Below are 20,457 nucleotides of genomic sequence, written 5' to 3' on the forward strand. Positions count from 1 at the left end.
GTATACATGTACTTCAGAGCCTGTGAGATCACATGTGATGTATGTTTTGAACCCTGTCTGGTTCGTAATTGTGTGTGAAAACACCAAACCACTTGGCTGGATGTACATTGGAGTGTTTACAACAGTGTTTCAAGAGCTGTCAAATACTGTGTGTGATGGCTTCCAACAACTGGGTCAGTGACACATCATCAGAGTTGTGTCCAGCTCAGAGTAAGCTAGGAAGCTCCTCTTTGGTATTGGGTCAAGTTGGTTCAAGCTACATTGTAATGACCTGACCCAGGGTGATGGAATCATGTCCCTACTGTAACATCAAGTAGCAGTGTTCGCGGTGACTTTTTTCTCCTCGCGTACGGCATACGCATTAGTCTGCTAAAATTGCGTAATGGCTGGATTTTAGTGCGTAATTTCACTTCTGCACTCGATTGATGAAAAAACTGACTGCAAAATACAATGTGCCGTTGAATAAACCCACACTACATATTCGGATTGTACGATGTAACATTATTTTAATGGAAACAGTTTAACGAACAACTTGAACAATGTTGAAACGTAAAAGCGAAGGGTATACATGCGACCGTCAAAACACATCGGGCAACCCAAAAGTTAGAGTTATGGCAGCTTATCGAGACACTTCTGCAGTGTTCAAAATTTATCAGGATTCCGACGAGCTCTACCGATGAATCATTTTTTTTTTTCACGGACTCGTAGAGCAAAGTTGAAAGAAAACAGATTTGTCTGCTTCGACGCCATGCTGCATATGTGCTTGATCAAAATTTGGAATCTGAGACGCAATGATCGTGCAGGGTTGGCATTTATATAATTTGTCGCAACATTTCTGTCAATCACTCACTTTGTGTCATAAGTTTCAGAAACTATCGCTCGCCTGAAAATTAGCAACGTAATTCATAGGCACAGCTGACATGATAACGTGCCTAACATGATAACCTGTGAACTTCGATGCTGATTTTTCAGACAACGCCCAGAGAATTCGAAACTTTCCACACAAAATGAGTGATTGACAGAAATGTGTTGCAACAAATTTCGTCTGGTTGTCGCCTAAGCTCAGTCGTGGGGAGTGCTTTCGGAAACATTTTACTGTTATCCTTTGCGTATAGAAAACGCATAACAATGAAAAAAATGCGTAGAGAGTCAATTTCAATGCGTAAATACGCACGATTTTTGCGTAAACGCGAACTCTGAAGTAGGTTGTGGTGTCTGACAAAATTGTATTTACTGACATTCTGCTTCTGTTTACGTTCTGCTCGAAAATGATCCGGAACCTGATTTATGTGTATGCCATGCATATCTTCGTTCACTCGCAGGTAATAATAAACAAAATAGTGTTTGCACAGTTTTGTACATGTACATGTCATACACAGCGTCATAATAGAATCACCGTGTTGATGCAAATTTGTGGATTAATGAATTGATTAACTTAAAACTGCCAGTAAATTACATATTTTTGTGAGCACTCACTTTGATTAATTAAACTCTGATTTAAATGCAATGGACTTGACTGCTCCCTTAGCTGTTCTTATGCTGTTGCTATGACAGTGAAAAATAAAAATTACAATCATGAACACAGGTATTTAAATCATGAAATCATCTCTATGTCTAAATGTAATCAGAGCACCAAATGTATTTCTGAAATATTTAATACAGCAATATATATCATGTGGAATTATCGTCATGTTGTTAAAAAAGGTCATGTACAAAACTCTGCATTCAGTATGTGTGCTGGATAAAACTTATCACAATAATATAATGACACATGGCAATAAATATTTAATTGTGGTCATTGTACAGAAGAAAGAATCAGAGGTGCCGTGTCAAATCAATGAAACCAGATAACCACAGGGCTTTGTTAATTATTGCATGGTTGACTCAGCCCTGTGAGCAATATGTGGTTGAAGTCGGTACCAAAATCGTATGTGGCAATCCTCTGTTCCCACTTTACATGTACATGTATGTGTCACTTCCAGGCGAAGTATATATATGATACTACATACAGTACAAACTCTATTTAATATAGTTTCCTCTTAGAGGCATCTGTTTGAAGGCACAATTTATACCGGTCAACTTCAGTACATTTTAAAATAAAGTTCTACCTACTATTGATGAATGGGTAAAGTGCATATACATCATTGAATATACATGTTGAAATTTGCCGTTCATTACAACTGCAATGATTAAAGTTGAATGCGTGCAAAGTTTTCTAACATCTTATATAATTTACCATTACTGCTTCTATTTGACAGTATTCTGGAAAGCTTTCCAAGATACAGTAAGGTTTCCTGGATTGTCACCTAATGGAATAACAAAGGAATTATCTGTACTTTGATGCGTCACAGTTGTAAGCCACAAAGAGGTTTGGTTCCAAGTCGTACCAGTATACAAGCATTTAATTTCCATAATGTGACGTCTGTGTATTGTGTGAGTGTGAACCAAAAATGTAAGATTACCCAGTGCACATCAAACTATTTAATTTGATTACACAGTACACTTGATTAGAATAAACAGTTTTGAAAATGTATCACAATTAATTACTGTCACATTGATCATAATGTGTACCTCTGAAACTTTAAAGTTTCAAAAAGAGGAAAAAAAATTGATTGGCATTGTAATGTCATCTTGGAAACTTTGTAGTGCCAGTGTCTTGATGGAATTCTTTGCCAGCATGTTAGCAGTGATCCTGGTGATCCAGCCAGCATGGGAGACCAAACAACGCATAAACTACAAATGTTGTCCTTGTTGAAACAAATTAAGAGCCCAGTGACGTCATCCAGTGTAATTAAAAACCCCTGCAGCTAAATTCCATGATCACAACAACTTGCCGGGCAGGTGCGTCTAATCCTCCAGTCTGCCATTGTTTGTAGGGAATTCCGCATTCCATTCTGTATTGAAAGTTTCTCAATGAATGGAAAACAAGAAAGCTGAACAATGCTATTCATCCTAGTGCCAGACTTTTGTTTTGGGAAAAACAGTTACTCTTATCTGTGACAGCAGACAGTGATACTTGGTGCTAGATCAATAAACCTTACTCAGAGAGGTAGTTTTACCCTAAAATCTGATGGTAAAGCAAGTATTGTCTGACCATCAAAGGTTTATAATACTACAACAGGCTTAAACCTGTAAGCTTGTTACTGGTATGAATCTGTAAACTATTTCACCATCATGGCAACTGCCTGTCATTCTAGTTGTCTGGACCATGCTGGTATTCTTCTGTTATAGTATACCAATTACCATTATTTCTACTACTGTACTGTTAATAACTTGCTATTTTATCAATGTCTATTGTTGTGTAGACCATAACAACAGCTATACTGTTTTATTTGCAACAGTATATCATTTTCTACAGTGATATTGGCTACAATATCACTTTCCACTGTTATGTTGGCAACAGTGTATCACTACTGTCATGTTGGCAACAGTGTATCACTTTCCACTGTCATGTAGGCAACAGTATATCACTCCTGTCATGTCGGCAACAATGTATCACTCTCTACTGTCATGTTGGCAACAGTGTATCACTTTCCACTGTCATGTTGGCAATAGTGTATCCCTGTCTGCTTTTGTGCTTGCCACATCCTCATATTCTGTCATGTTACGTAAACTTCAGTATTTCTACCACTGATAGCCATGGTGATCTTTAAAAAAACAGATGTTTTCTCTTTGTGTAAGAATTACTGGTGAACAAGATTTTGTGCTATTTTATCAATATCAGTGCGAAAAACATTAGCACCCTCACAGATACAATAGGTATCAGTGGGTATCAGTCTTTCATTCATGTGAACTTAAATCTTGCTTTCCAACATATAGTAATCATTCTCACAAACAAATCTTACTTTTGTTTTGGTGTATATGAAAGAAAAATTCAAACTTGCTTCTAACATGTACAGCCTTTGAACTCTGAAAACTTCAAACATTGTTTTGAGTCCCAAGTGTTGTTTCAACTCGGGGGGGGGGGATTCATCATGTTTTCAGCACCACAAATGTCAACCAAATTTATATGTAGGCATCTCTTATACTATCATGTAAGAATGTTTCCAGATGCATGTGTAGTACAGGTTTTTTAATACAGTACCTAGCGTTTTAATGGAGTTGTATTTAATTTGAAAGAAGTATTTTTTATGGCCAGTCACAAGACATACGCATTGTCTAAATCTTTCATCAGAGCAAATCAACCTAGTGAACTATGGAGCAATTTCTTATGCACAGTGAGAATATCAATTAACTACGATTACGTCAAAACAAGTCAACCTAAATTAAGTGAATTACATATTATCAGGTCAGCGGGCATTTATTTATGGCCTGTGAAGTGAAGACATTCTCTGCAATATATGAACTCAATCAGTGACAGCTGAAATATGTGGTTGGAATTTTATCACAGGGAAGTGTTTGACGGTTTTCAACTTTGTTTTGATGGTTTCTTGTTGGACATATAAACATCTGATAGATATCACACATTTGCTGATCTTGACTTGAAGGTAGGGTAGCTGCTTGCTTTACAGGTTAAGAACATAAATCCCTTCTCATTTACTATCCTAGTCAAACATTGGAAACCCATCTGAATACTATTGTGATGCTCTGATTTAGCCGTTCATCCCTAATTCCCTGTAAAGAGATCCACACTCATATTGATAACAATTTCGTTTGGGTTAAACCATTGTGGTGAAAGGGTTATATGAGGTGCTCATCAATCACTGACTGTTGCTAATCAAAATGAACCAAACTGGCAGCCTTGTGAGTTTATATATTTCATGTCAAAACAGCCAAGAAAATTTGACCATGCATAACACAATACATTATCACCAATTAAGTCAACGTCATTATTTTCAATCATATTGCTTTCATACTCAATCATCGTTTCAGAAACTGATGAGAAATATTTAGATGTGATTCATTAGACATTTATTCTGGTAACACTTCATCAACAGGTGGTTGTCAACCCATAAATTTTAATTAGTGATGTAATATGTAACTGATACATGTACATGCATAGTGATTTGCATAGATTTATGCAATAAGGGGATCAAAGTCTAGGATTACAATTTCAAATTTACCATTGTACCCAAAAACTATTTAAAAAGAGAGAAAAGTTATTACATCACAGATGGTATCAGGTACCATACATACTCTACAGTTATATACATTTGTTTAATACGGTATAGTGACTCAGCCCTGTACATTTACTGTATGCCAGAAAAAAGACAATGGCTGGTTTTGCTATGCTAATATTATCAGGAGATAATGAAGATGGTAATCATTATTATGAAGATGAGTTTTATTGTATGATCAAAGTGAGGGGTGAGCTAAACTGTATGACATGTGGTGTTTTCTGAAACCAGCAGCAAGGTAAATGCAGCTATTGTGTAATGAGTGTCTAATGGTCCTCTATTCCTTTCATGCAACATTTTAATTTGTGTTTGCATGTTCACCTTTTTACAGCCTGTAATTGTGGCAGTATGGCTGTCTATCTGTTTGGAGCAAGAACAACAGAAAAATATGTGTTCTTTAACCTATGCCAGTACATTTGTTTACCCATTGAGGTCTGTACAATGTACAACATGTGCCTGGGTTTAATGAAACCTTTACTCATTAAAGAGGAACTTGAGAGTAAAGATCTAACAATTGATAATGCAAATGTATGCGACTGGCAGAAGGAGACTGTGACGCTAGCATTTAATGCATTATCTGATAATATCATCAAACTTCTTAGTTAGAACCTAATGTCAGCAAGGGGAGACCATGGCAGGATAAAACTGATAATATCGTCTAAGCTGTGTGTCAAAGTCTAGCTTTAGAAGGGGCAGGTTTTGGCAGGCCTGAAGTGCTGTTTTATCAGTTAATATCTACAAACATGTGTAATTCCATCCAACTACTAGTGTAGGCTTTTATATTAGAAGGGAAGATGTTGACATGTATCTGATATCCTGATTTATGTAGGCAATAGGAGGATAGATTGTACTGATCAGATAATGATATCATCTTGGTTTATAGAGTCTTATATTAGAAATGGAGAAGGTAGCAACAACTTGACATGCAGTTTAATTGGAAAATACATGTATCTGATAAAAGTGATAATATCGTCTGTGTTAGAATCGGATCGATTCACCCGGTGCACTCTCAAGATGAAAAGCAGTAGATAACTTGACAAAATTAATACCATGATAAACATTATGCCAATATCATGCATTATTTACTGACAGACTGTATGTTCAATAGTTTTCACAGATGTCTGTGGCAAGTTTCAGAAATGAATTACATGAATTATTTTTTGGTCTACCTCAGACACCCTTTCAAACCCAGCAGTTTGGTGTTAGCTGGCTGCTTTTACTGTTCTCTGGTCCTTATTGATATCCAACCCATATACAAATACAGGTATTTAGAGAAGGCAGAGGACCAGCTTGGTGATCCACTTGTCATAAGGACTTTAATTACAAAGAGTCAGTTCCTATTCACAGAAAATTCTTAAGACTGCCCTCTTATATCAGTCTTCCACATGTATTTCACTTTCCGGTGGATAGTTTCGTCAATTTAAAATGTCTTTTGATACCCAGTCCCTATACATGTAGTATGTATACCAGTCAGAGACTTGCTGTTTTGTATTTAATCAGAAGGCCCCATACAACCATAAACATTGATTTCCCAGTTTTGATATAGATTATAATTCCTCTGGTTTTCCCCCTTGCAGTGTTGTCGTGCACTTGTCAGGAATTTGTAACGCTGGAAAATCATTAAACTTTCTCACCGGGTATATGAATTGAAAATGTATGAGATATCATAGAAAGCAACAGAAACACTACCCGCACCAGACTTACACTAGAGGGTGGGAGTATGGAGTATTGTTTCGCCGAATACGATTTGCATTACATGGCACCATCATGTTCCACTTGAAGAGGTCTGAAACCCAACCGGGCTGGAGGAAATTTGAAACCTTGGCAAATATCTATTGTAAATGAAGTAGACAACAAAAACCCTGTCAATTGTCTGTCACTTTAATGTTTACTGTGTTTGATTTGACTGGGGTAAACTGTAGTGGACGTATTGTTCAGTCTTGTAATATGACCTCAAATTGAACAATAGATTGTTCAACTGTCTCACCACATTTCCCATGGTGTTCAACCTCCATTGTTCTGCCCCTGTTTTGCTGCTTTATAAGTTCAACTACCCAATTTGAAAGAATAGGGGATCTATTTATTACACAGTCTGGTGGTGAAAGGTTTGAAAAAGAAATTGAAGGTTTCCGCAAAATGTTGGTCGTGAAACTGCAAAAATATGATCAAAAGATTTGAGGAAGTTTTGTTGCAGCCATTCTACTCACAGCTACTTTCCAAACTCTTTTGTACAAATACATTAACATCTCTTTGAGCGCCAAAGTAGATTTCTGTCCCTTTTATAAATATACCCCAGTCAGTTTGTTTTTTAGATTTTTGCCAAAATTTTGATAAAAAAACTGTAGCCAATGAAATGTAATGTCAATTTGGTCCAAAATTAACAAAAAAGTTACAGAATAATTCCTAAAAATTGGTAAAATGTTGCACTAAGATTTTGGTTGGAAAAATTGCAACACACAAAGGGTTAACACTCTTGTTTGAGACAATGCATACTGGTATGCGTGGAACATATCCACCACACACACACACACACACACAAACACACACACACACACACACACACACACACACACACACACACACTAAACTGGTACAAATGGAAGAATTATAGGTTGTAGAACCATTTCCTTCCATCATTTGCCTTGATATGTAGGTGAGATGTCCATCTTGACCGTAGAAAGCACAGGTTTTGGCCATAATTCTGATTGTGACAGGATTGAAAAATGCAAATGAAACTCAAATGAACGTCCTAAACTATCGCATTCAAATTAATGCATTAGCACATACAACACTAAACAGCAAACCTATTTACATTAACTGTACATACACATACACTGTTAGTGTGTGCATACAGTTATACTGTCAGATATAAATTGAATGTGACTTTGTTGTATGACCTTTGTACATTTATGCATATTACCTGATATGCATTTTTGATTACTATTTATGATGCTAATATAATAATTGCATGCGCAGAACATCAATTAGCTAAATTAGCAAGTAAATTTTCCATTGTTCAGCAGCAATGTTGTTGAAAAATTCTTTGCACACCAATATGAGGTTAGGCACCATACCAATTTTGGGAAAAGTTATGAGAACACACATACCAGTACAAATGCTTGAACGATCGGTACAGATGTACATGTATGCATTCTACCATCAGGTACAAAAATTATATATTTGCACACATTTTATCTTTGCATGACATAGAATATAGTAGACAACGGTATCTGTAGGGCAGAAACCCAATCATACCGTATGCTGTTACAAACAGTTATCTCAAATATTCATATCTGTACTAAGTACAATATGTGCTAGTCAAAGTCTTGTACTGCCAGGTTCAGAAACTGTGAAATCACACACCCCAAACAGTTAAATTCTTTCTCTAGAAAGAATACGCCACTGACAATGACTATCGTGTCTGTTCCCAATCGTATTGTCTCTAGGAGAAAAGAAATCATCAGTCTGGATCAAAATAAATGAGAGACATTTCAAACTCCTTTGCAGACCGTGATTCCATTGTCCTGTAAAGCCACCGACCATATGCAGTGTCACTGCTATCAACTGCTTGTAGAATACACAAGCTTGCATAGATGAATACAGTAGGGCTAGAGAACTCCATTCATGCAAGCTGGCTTTTATTTTGTGTCAGTGTTGATCCCCAATGAAGATTCCTGACCAAATGCACCACAGTTCTCTGAGCTACTCCACTGACAAAACTGCAAAGTGCTAGACTCTAGTCCTGGCTGAGAAATATTGGCTACTGAAAACATGTGACACTGATGTGTAGTACAAGGATATTGTTTTCCTAGACAGAGATTTTCTGTCCAATTTTGTTTATGCAGTGACAGTTTCCATGGCGACAAGAATGTTGTATGCAATGACTGTTTCTATGGCAACAAGCATGTAGTTCATATAAGCTCTGTTACTCCCAAACTGATGGAAACCTCCATTCATAGTCGTGGGTAGACTTCCATCATGTTCATGGTCCATTTCTATTTGAAATGGGGTGCTTAAACCTGTCACAAAGAACCACATTTGTGACTTTTGTTAGGTTTGGTCTAGGAGAAAAGGAAAAACTGAGAAAGCCAATATATTCACAAGCAACTTATAATATGTGCATACACTGTGCTCCTCCTATGTTGTGAATTATTTTACTTTCAAGCATTGTTTTGAGTGTCTGGAAAGTATTCCAAAAGATAGAAATTGATATGTTATAGATGTTGACATTTTACATTTGATACTGAAATATTTGAAGCATCAAGCCATACTGTATATGTGTATCATGAAACCATATGCTAAATGTTCTCCTATTGGCTGGAATTGAAAATTTTGATGAGATATACTCACTTTTACCGAATGAGAAATCTGGACAGAAAAGGATTTAATTTTTAATCAAATACTGAAACAGATGGGTCAGTTTTCCTGAAGGAAACTTTATTTGATCATATTCAGAAACTCTGCCCAGAGACAAAAAAGAAAACACTTAGAATACTGAAAAAGAATGTGAGAAACATATGGTGGTTTTGTAATGGCTGCGATCAGACCAAGGTATGTATTAACTCAGTATTTGATTTGTTTTCTACTTCCAGATATCTATAAATGAAATTCCAGTTTTAAACCCTGTTGCCAGTTCTCAGCTAAATTGTGTGGAGATGGGAAAATGTCAATTGTTACAGTAATCTTCATTGATGATATTCATGGAAAATATAATTTCTAGTATTATTTAAGTTTTGGAAAAATTTGAAGGAATTCTGGAAGCGTCGTGACATCAGTGTTTTTGATGGAAATAACATTGCTGTGATTTTGCAGAAGTGTTTCAAGATAAGAAAGTGATACATGTACACAAACTTCCCATTTCAAACACACTGTTCCCTGGTAAGTTCATTTGTTTTGGTTCATGGAATTTATGTTTGTAGTGGAAGGTTTCAAGGAATAAGAACGAGATTATCGTTGTAGTGGGTTTCAAGGAATAAGAACGAGATTATCATTGATTATTGCTGTCATTCAGCAATTACTTTGTGGCTGTTGTTGTCTGTTTTTATACCAGAATCTAAATGCCGCTCTTCATATCATAATCTGTGAACTTATAGGCTTTAACATGGATAAAAGCAAATTGCCTAAACTTATTTCACCCATTCACCATCATGGTTTGAACCAGTCCCATTGTTTTCTGTGGTTAATTTGGACCTGTAGATCAGGAAGTGGGGGTGAAACTGAGAGGGTTAAAGTGTTTGGTTTCGAGAATATAACCTTTTCTCAATATGTGAGTGAGTTCCCGGTCACTTCACTTTGGTTCCTCACTGTTGTTTATCAACATTACGGTATAAACTATATTGTGGGAGAGCAGAATTTCAGGTCACATGTCCATGTATAGTCCAAAGTCCATTTTACCCATGTAACTTCCCCAGTGGTTCAACATTTACAGTGTAATCTACAGCATATTTTGATTCAATTTTGATTCAGTAAAGAATATTTTTGAAATTTTTTCCAATAGAACATGCATGTGTTAATTCCTTGATACAAATCAACCTTTGTACCATACTGTATGGAGTGGAAATTTACTTTCCTTGACTGTTCACCCCAAAAAGAGTAGTTTCTGCAACAGATTTAGAGGTGTGTCCTAGCAGAAAACAGTCCTGGGGAGTGATATTCTTCAAAAGTACAGTTCCTTTGCGTCTTTTACTGTCCATATTGCCAGCTTTCTATGCTTGACTTCAGTACGGTGTCTCTTGCCATGTAATACGTATTCTCAGTCTCAGATTTTGTCCAGTACTGCAAGCTTAATCTGTGCAGCAGACAACTGCCATGAGAGAGATACTTTATGTGTATGTACATTGCAGTGTGGACTTCAACTACTCTTTTGGTGTCAAAAAGTTTCAAAAGAAAGTTTGATATTATTTCGGCCGTTTTGACAAAGAGGCATCTTCTGACGTCTGTTAGTATTTTCAGGTTGAGAAAATGGGATTCTAAGAGTTCACATATGTTCTACATGATCAAGGCTTCTGTCTAGGCTACATGTAACATTATAGATTGAATAGATACACAATAGTTTTGCAATGTTTTCTGTCACTGAAAGAATGTCCTAATGGACTGTTACAGACCGAGGTGTGTAAATAGTGGTCAGCTGTTACATCTATAGAAGTACACCAGGTTCCTACATGTATAGCATATCAATAAAACATACACTATGCATAGTGTCAATGTCCGTAATTTAGGTTGTCCCTTTCACTTTTGAAATAGTTTAAATAGTTGGGCGGGAGTTTTATGTTAACCCTCTCTCTTTGCAGTGTATCCTTGCTGATCACATCTCTGTATATGTACATGTACACATTGCATTGTATATGCCAGACATACACGCATAGAAGCCGTAATCCCTATCGGATAACATTTCAAGTATTGCTATGAGATGTCTTTTGGCATTGAATGGGTTTTTGTAACCAGTGTTAAAAGTGTTTACATACTTTCTGCTTGGTGACAAACAACTTCTTAGAGAAGCTTCAACTGGAGAATACATGTACGGTAAATGAATGATTGAAATTTGATTGTGCTTGAGGTTACCTGGGAAAGTTGCTTTTAGCCTTGTGAAGGATATAAAGCCTTTCTATTTGTAATGCTGGTAGTTTCTTTGCAAAAAGTTTGGCAGCATAGTTTAGACGGTTTTGGTGCCCAGGTACTTTTTATGGCCCCCAATGGTTGCACAAAATGGGGAATCCCGGTAAACATGAATTGGGAACTTCAGTCAAATATACCAACATTACAGGTACCACCCCAAGCAAATACATTACTCTCAAAGAAATAACATTCTTTACTTATTTTTTCTTCGAAAAATTTAGTGTAGACACTGTAACAAAACTCCATCCACAGTTGATAGTTGCGTTTTTTCACTTTCATACTTGCCTAGGATAGGCAAAGCCAGTGTGTTCTTGGCATTGGGAAACACCAATATCTTTTAGGTCTGACCGTAAATTGGTGATACTGCTAGTCAAACAGACAAGTGTAGTTGTTATCAGTAATAAAATCAAGTTAGAAAGAAAAATACTGTACCAAGATTGTGTTCATGTACATGTACTTTATACGAGCTTACAGAGCTAGCCTGTAGACCCATTTGATTTTCCTAGATGCAGCACTTTTTGCCATCTTTGGCTCTTCATCTAACTCTACTCTGTAAATGGATTTTTCTTGCCTCTTTCACAGTTTTTTGCTAGGGTTATGATTTCCGTCAAATTCCAAAAGCAGGAAAGGATAATTCTTGAACTTTTGTAACTAATCAGCTTTTCCTCGAAACATCTCGTAAAAGTAATAAATAGTTTTCACCATTGAGATTTATGATATCAATATGTACACAAATGAAACATCCTGGTGGAGTGAAAATAGATCTATACAAATGAAACCAAGATTTCTCAAAAGTTCATGGTATTTGTAATTCAGTACCCTGCAAGTTGGCCTTGCATAAATTTAACAAACCTTGCCTTTTTACAGAACAACATAAGTGAGGTTTGTTAAATTTATATTCTGACAAGTTGTAAATATATGAACTTTTTCCTTCCTGGTGTGCGTGCTATTTCCTTGACAAGTGTTTCGTGTCATTTGGTCTGAGTGATCCAAAAATAACAGACTCATTGTAAAGTTCCACTCAAATCCGGAATGCAAGAAAAGTGTCGGAGTATGAATTTAAAGGGATACAGTCGTCGGAACTGCACTCAAAGGTTGTATGGGACCCATACGACCAATGTACACACCGTATCCAAGGTACGATGGTGATTGATGAAAGTTAAAACATGTCTGTCATAATCTACATCGTCTGATTGAAATGTTGCAACTATGATGATGAGGTGCATCTAGATATCATGCACGAAATACATTGTTTGTAAACAAGAAACTGGCACAGGCGCAGTTCCGACGACTGCATGTTTCCCTTTAACCCTTTTCCTGCCAAGTCCATATTTCACCATCAGGTCAAGATGGTTAAAATTAATGAAACACAACGTATTCCATATGATGTATTTTAACATAATACTGTACATTTGAAGGCTGTTGAAAACATAATACTGTAAAGTTGATTTTTTTTGGACAAAAGATACTATAACATACCAAGCCAAGTGGGTGAAAATACGTCATGTTTTGGCTCAATACCGCTCTTTACTGACTTGGCTGATGGGGAAGTGATACAGTTATTACTGTCTGGCAGGAAAAGGCTTAATAAGGAAAAATGAAATGATGCCAGATAGTGTATTGACAAAAATTGACCATGCAGGGTTTGTAACTCTCCATCACGTAGAATTGATAAACAATAGTACGACATCAGTACCAGTCCTTCAGCTGCATCACATCACCTCACACTGTTTACAACATTACTCACATAGTTGTGTCCGTGCATAGGTGAATAAACCGTCATTATAGATGCATTACCATTATCCCTAAGTTATCCCGAGTATCTCTCGAGGGCACCATATCCTAAAGCGCGAATGAACAAGGTCAGTCACTTTTGATGATATTAACTCTTGTCTCTTGGGTACACCTGTGTGACATAATTATTTAACAAAATGATGAAAAAACCCAGTTTAGTGTGAAAAACCTGATGATTACAAATTTTTCTTCAATAGTACATTTGAATAAAGTCGTCGTCCATGGAACATTTCTCTCACCTGTATGTCATATTGTATAAGAATTCTCGATTATTTTACATCCAGAAACATGCTAAAGAATGAATGGCCAACCTCATTGGCAATGGTTCTTGTGAAAAACATGGTGCAATTTCTTTTTTCTGCCAGAAATACATGTTTATGCAAGAACAGCTGCTCCAACCCTATCATGTAATAATTTTTAGTACAACCCTATTGTTTCTATTGCAAGTTTTGACCTTTACACTTAGAAAAGAGGGATGAAAGGATAAAATTTGAACCATAGCTCACAGGCCAGTGAGATTGTAATTTTAACAAGTCTATTATATGGTGACAGAATCCTTGTTCATGGTTGATTTTGAAATTGTATGTATATTTTCCTCGATAAAAAATTTCCACAAAATGATGACTTCTGTCTCTATGAGGCTTTTACCAGCGGTATTTGGTTGCGTTTCCTTAATTGTGATAAAAATAGAAGTTTGACCACCACACCCTTCTGCCTCAAGTTCCAAGTCTTGCGTTATCCTTTGATACGAAACATTGATGAAATGAGAATGTGTGTGATTGCTGATCAGAAGGATCATATTGAAGTTCACTAGGCTCAGAAGCAGTGGAGACAGGTGCATTGTGATGTACTTTTATACTGGTTTGTGTAATCAGCAATTTATTACTGGGTCATAGTATTCTCATTTGTGATATTAAAGATCAAATTGGATGGGGGATGTGCAAAAAGTATGATTAACTGTAGAAAACGTGGCAATGAAGAAAAACAGAAACAACCTTGTACTCAAGAATTGTAAACATATCTATCAAAAGAGATGAGTGAAATTAAAAAGTTGTATTATGAGGCAAATATGCAAATTTGATGCAAAATATCATCACAGATGGATGTATTTGTATGTACTCATGGGATTTCACAGTTAACAAGTAATGTTAGGGAATATGCTGCCCAAAGGCTTGACAAGCTGTCACATGTACTTCTTGAGTGAAATTCTGGTAAAGGATATAGTTTGCCAGTCCAGTTTTCCATGCCGATTCACTGGTAGGTCATGTTTTTCTCAAATGTGTTTACTCTTTTCTCTGCACTTGAACACAATGTGTGGAATTTTTGTCATCCGTTAACAACATTCCCTTTGAATTTTGTTGTCCAGTTTATTGTCTGATAGTATTTTGACTGTCAACATTTTACTCAATTGTTTGTGGGTGTATTGCTTGTGTGGAGTCATCTTGAAATGTGTTCAGCAAATTTTCAGTCTTGTCTTTTTTTAAATATGAAAATTTATTTTTTTCCCCTTGGGGCTTGTGAAATAAGGTCCAGGACTTTTCTTTAAAAGACTAACATTTGACATCTTTGAAATTTCATGTAAGATATGAAACTCTACGAATTTTGTTTGTCAAAAAATCGCTTTCCTGACAATACATACAGGTAGCAAAATTTCCCAAGTCATACCCCATGGGTATATTGCCTGATCAATACTTCCCGTGTTTAAGGTAGTATGCGCCTCGAAAGTGAAAGACTTAAACTTTTGCTCAAACTTTCCTCAATGAAACTTTCAACCATTCTCTTACCAAAGCAAAAATAAAAATCAGGGGTCACCGTGCAAATTTTGGTACTACAGAAACAAATAACCCAAGATTTACCGATATTTGAAATTCAAATGGCCGCCATCCCTGTGTTAACTCTATGGAGAAAAATAAAATTTTCGAATTTCGAAAAACTAAGTGGGTGAAAAGTTTTCTTATACCAAGAGGTTTAAAATGAACCCCCACAAGTGGTATATCAGAGAAGAATTGTAAAAGTTTGAGAGTCCGAATGTCTGTCCCCGAGGTGCGACGAAAGATACCTATACTACCTACATTGGTAGGCATGTACACAAAAAAAATAAAATGCAATGACTGCACACATATCTATAAGGCACTGTTTGTCACCTTTGTGCCAAGTTGATGTGAAATAGGCTCCTGGAATCTTTGTAATGAGTGTGATTGCATGTTGAATCATTTTTGATATCGGGACTTTTTTATATTTTTTTGTGCTTTTTACTTTGTTAGCTCCGCTGTCAGCGACGCGGAGCTTATCAAATAGGTTGATTATCCGTCGTCGTCCGTCGTCCGTCGTCCGTCGTCATCCGTCAACAATTGCCTTCTCCTCTGAAACCACAAGTCCAATTGCTTTGAAATTTTATATGCAGTTCACTTGGGGTGACCTCACTTCAGTTTGTTCAAATCATGGTGAAATTTGCATATTTGTATTTTTGGGGCATTTTTTGGTGTTTTTGGTAAAAAAATCTTCTTCTCTGAAACCGCTCGTCTGATTGCTTTGAAATTTGATATGCAGTTTGCTTAGGGTGACTTAAATCAGATTTGTTCAAATGGTGGTGAAATTTGCATATTTGTATTTTTAAGGCAATTTTTGTCATTTTTGGTAAAAAAATCTTTAAAAATCTTCTTCTTCAAAGCTACTGGTCAGATAGCTTTATATTTTGTACATATTTCCCTAGGGATGATCTATATCAGATTTGTTCAAATTCTACAGAAATATGCAAACTTGCATTTTTAAGGCAATTTTTGCCATTTTTGGTCAAAAAATGTATTTCTCAAAAAGTACTGGTCTGATAGTTTTGAAATTTGGTATACAGGTTTCTATAGATGAACTAAGTAATATATATTGAATTTCTGATGAAATCTGTAATTTTGTATTTTTGGGGCAATTTTTGCCATTTTTGGTCAAAAACTGTGTATTTCCAAAACAACTCATCTGATAGCTTTGAAATTTGGTATACAGGTTTCTACAGATGAACTAAATGATATTTGTGGAAATAATGATGAAATCTGCAATTTTGTAATTTTGGGGCATTTTTGCCATTTTTGGTCAAAAAATGTTTTTCTCGTAAAGTACTGGTCTGATAGCTTTGAAATTTGGTATACAGGTTTCTACAGATAAGCTTAGTAATATATATCGAATTTCTGATGAAATCTGTAATTTTGTATTTTTTGGCAATTTTTGCCATTTTTGTTCAAAAAATGTGTATTTCCAAAACTATGTATCTGATAGCTTTGAAATTTGGTATACAGGTTCCCATAGATGAACTAAATGATATTTATTGAAATAATGATGACATCTGCAATTTTGAATTTTTTGGGTCATTTTTCCCATTTTTGGTCAAAAAATGCGTTTCTCAAAAAGTACTGGTCTAACAGCTTTGAAATTTGGTATGCAGGTTTCTATTTATGAACTAAGTGTGATATTTTGAAATTATGATGAATCTGCAATTTTTATTTTGGGGGCAATTGTTGCCATTTTTTGGTCAGAATATTTTATTCTCAAAAAACTACTCATCAGATAGCTTTGGTTGACATGTTCTTAGGGATGATCGGATGTGATATATTCAAAGTATGATGAATCTTCAATTTGTATTTTTGCAGCTTATTTTAGCCACTTTTTTTCTGGCCACTGCATTGAGTTATCAAAGATTTCCACCTTCTTCATCAACATGTGTCAAAAATAGTTATTCTGTACATAAACACAGCGGAGCTATATCGGCCGCTAGGTCGCTTGTTTTATACCCAGCTGGATTAAGAACTACCTTGCAACACTACGGGCAAAAAGGGCCCTAAATTGTTCAGTGCAGCGCCCTCGCCGGACAACGCTTTAGGCTGGTTGCTAGTGACGACAGCGAACATTGTATCAATTTCATTTCAATAAAATATCGATCGAAATCTGCTCGCCTGTCGCTCGTATTTTCAGGTTACGCCATGAATTTTTCCATGACAGCCCGTATATATTGACTTATGTACCATAAAATCAACGTATTGGTTGTTTTCTTCCACTCAAATTGAATCGAAGACAATTTGTTTAGTTTTGGTGATACTTTTATGTCTCAGCATATTTTGGCGCTCTTTGGACAAGTTTGGCGCCATGCGATCCGCGGGTATGCAACACAACATTGTAACAATTCGCAACAAAAGAATATCGATCGATAACGTTCACTACACGTTCACAGTGGAGACTCTACACCAGTTCGCTTCCGTTTCGTGTTTTATTTTACCCAAATTTTGTATAAAAGACAACAACCTGACAGGTATTTGATCTGTACAATTTAGGAGACACTTGCTGATTAATTTGCGTCAATTTCAGACCCTTGTTCTGCACATGTAAACGCCGTCAGATCGCCATATTGTTGACGGCAACAGTATATTTCAGTGATCAGAATAAATAGAATGGCAATAAAACAAATTTTAGGAAGAAATTCAAAAATCTAAAACGATACGATTTTTACTTATTAGTCAAAGGATCACCGTGCCAATTTTCATTATCATTGGTTCAGAATTGAAAAATTTGAACCGGCGAGAAGTTTGCAATGTGTTCGGTCGATCGGACGCGCATAAACGCCATTGTTTTCTATGGGAATCGAGATTATTCGGCACATAGTAAAATGAAAAATACATCTGAAAAACCCGTCGGTTTAAATTTTTCATTTCGCTGTTATTTCTCACAATATTTGAGATTAAGCATCTCATGAAGGTTAACTGAAACTCTATGGTTTTATTTTTTAAATTTCCCTCTTATTTTTATGAAATGACGAGTTTACGATCGTTTGTGCTGTTGGCCGTGTTTTCGCCTATTTTCGCATAGAGTATTTTCGCTTCGGTATTTTAAGAATTCCTTCATGAAATTATTGCCGAAATATCATAATGGACAGAGAAACATATGAGGAAATAGAATCTGCATCTCGTTCCTAAATATATAGCTGTGCGGCTAGGAAATTTGGCTAAGTTTTCAACATTACGCGGAAGCTTGATTTGGCTCTCTTTACGCTCATTCAGCGTATGTGCGGCAAAAACTTGTTACATGTTGAGTGAACAAAATAGAGGCCTTTTTGCCCACAGTGCAAGGTGAAGTGTTGCCAATGGATTTTGTTAGGTACCGGTACATAGTATTTGTTCAATAATGTTAAACCGCAATATTGCAGTCAGAGTACACATCGGGCATACCAGCTTCTGAATTGTATTTGTCCTTTAGTATTGATACAGTAAAGGGTAAACATTGGTTTTTGCAGACCACATTGTGCTGTATTCAAAGTTTTCCTGGTGCATTTATTTAAAAGATGTGATGATTCTACAGTGAAAAGTGATGAAAATTTTTATAGTTTGATGCAACTGTTGAGTGATTTAATACCAGTAATTATCATCACTGGGATCCAAGGACTGACTTGATTAACTTTTTTACAGGGTGGCACTCTGTAGGTTAAAGGTTAAGGCAATGAGGAACAGGTCAGGTCAGGTCAGGTCAGGTCAAATAATCTTGCAAACATCTTGCCCCGAAATAGCAGTCAGGGTGGACTTGTAAAGACACTGAACATGCAGAATAGGTCGATTGCAAGCATTGGAAGACACTGAATGTCTGTGAAGAAAAAGCCAGACCAATAGGCATTCCTTGGAATACATGGAGATGTGCCTTCAAGGATCGTTTTGGTCTGAAGATTTGTGACACAAATTTCATTTTGTCATTAATACACCTATGCTACATTTGATTTGCTACATTTGATTTCTTATTGACAAGGTATTTGGTCTAGAGGTAAACATACAATGCAGTCTGTGGCTTTTTGTGGAAGTTCAGAGATTGTTTTTAGTACATAGTGGAGATATTCTGGATTTTCTCATTTATCATTGGCTCAGAATGTGTTTGTGAACAACAACTCAGTCAGGCTCCACAAATCTATCTGCAAGCTAGGATTTGCGTGCTGTAAAAACACAGGTTGCAACAGTGAATGACGTATGCATTGAACTGTGCTGGTCCGCCAATGTCAACACATGAGTGATTGTGTCTCCATGGGCAATATGTTGAGTGAAACTACAGTCCACACTGACTATGTGTACACATAACTGACAGGTAAATTCTGTTTAGTGGGGACTCTGACATCAATCTTGTTTCGATTAACAAGACTTTGGTCACTTTGGAGGACAGTTAGTGCCAACTAAATGTCCCCAGGGTCTCTGCTAGTGTGCTCTAATAGCAAGCAAATACATCAATCACAGAATGTAATTATGTATTTGTCACAGCTAGTGTCCTGCTACAAGTAAAAGTAATACCTTGATATGAAGAGAGATTGAATGACCGAAAACATAACTTTGACAACTAAAGAATCTTTTTACCATAGTTTTTGAACTACATCGACTCTGAACGTGTCTGATGTAAACTTCTCCTTTTCTGGTTTCATTTCTGAAAAAATTTAAACAGAGAGGACCAAAATAAATGCAAAATGATAAGAAAGCAGTATCAGAAATGGTAAGAAAGCAGTATCAAAAACATCTACCCAAAAATATCTATTCTTGATTGTATTTTCAATATAAATATAGAATTTATAATACTTTTTCTACAGAACTTATTTTGTTCTTAGTGGTAGCCTATAATGTTTTGGTGCTCATAAATGGGTCAAACCACTCCATTGGCAACCTGGTACATGTACAGTTATTTATAACCAATTGGATATAATAAAGGGGGGGGAAAGGGAGGGGGAGGGGTTATATGACTGCCACGTATGCATTGCCCTCAGTGTATCCACTCTGTTATAGAGTGAGGACTGTCAATAAACAGAGTCACAAGGTTATCAGATAGCTTCCTAGTTCTCCAACATTCCAACTGGCTATCCGATAACCGTGACCACCTGAACCAGATTTCCTGGAAAGTGACATATCTGTATCAAGCAAAGTGGTGT

The 20,457-nt window shown here is 36.3% G+C and overlaps 2 protein-coding genes across 6 annotated transcripts in view; both read left to right on the forward strand.

Moving 5' to 3' along the window:
• Positions 1-20,457, forward strand: part of LOC139143758 (puromycin-sensitive aminopeptidase-like) — a 539,468-nt gene that overhangs the window by 425,979 nt on the left and 93,032 nt on the right. The gene's annotated exons all lie outside the window — the stretch shown is intronic.
• The window catches only part of LOC139143756 (serine-rich adhesin for platelets-like), a 69,622-nt gene that overhangs the window by 18,158 nt on the left and 31,007 nt on the right, over positions 1-20,457 (forward strand). The gene's annotated exons all lie outside the window — the stretch shown is intronic.

The sequence above is a fragment of the Ptychodera flava genome, chromosome 11 (assembly GCF_041260155.1).
Source record: "Ptychodera flava strain L36383 chromosome 11, AS_Pfla_20210202, whole genome shotgun sequence".
NCBI lineage: Eukaryota > Metazoa > Hemichordata > Enteropneusta > Ptychoderidae > Ptychodera > Ptychodera flava.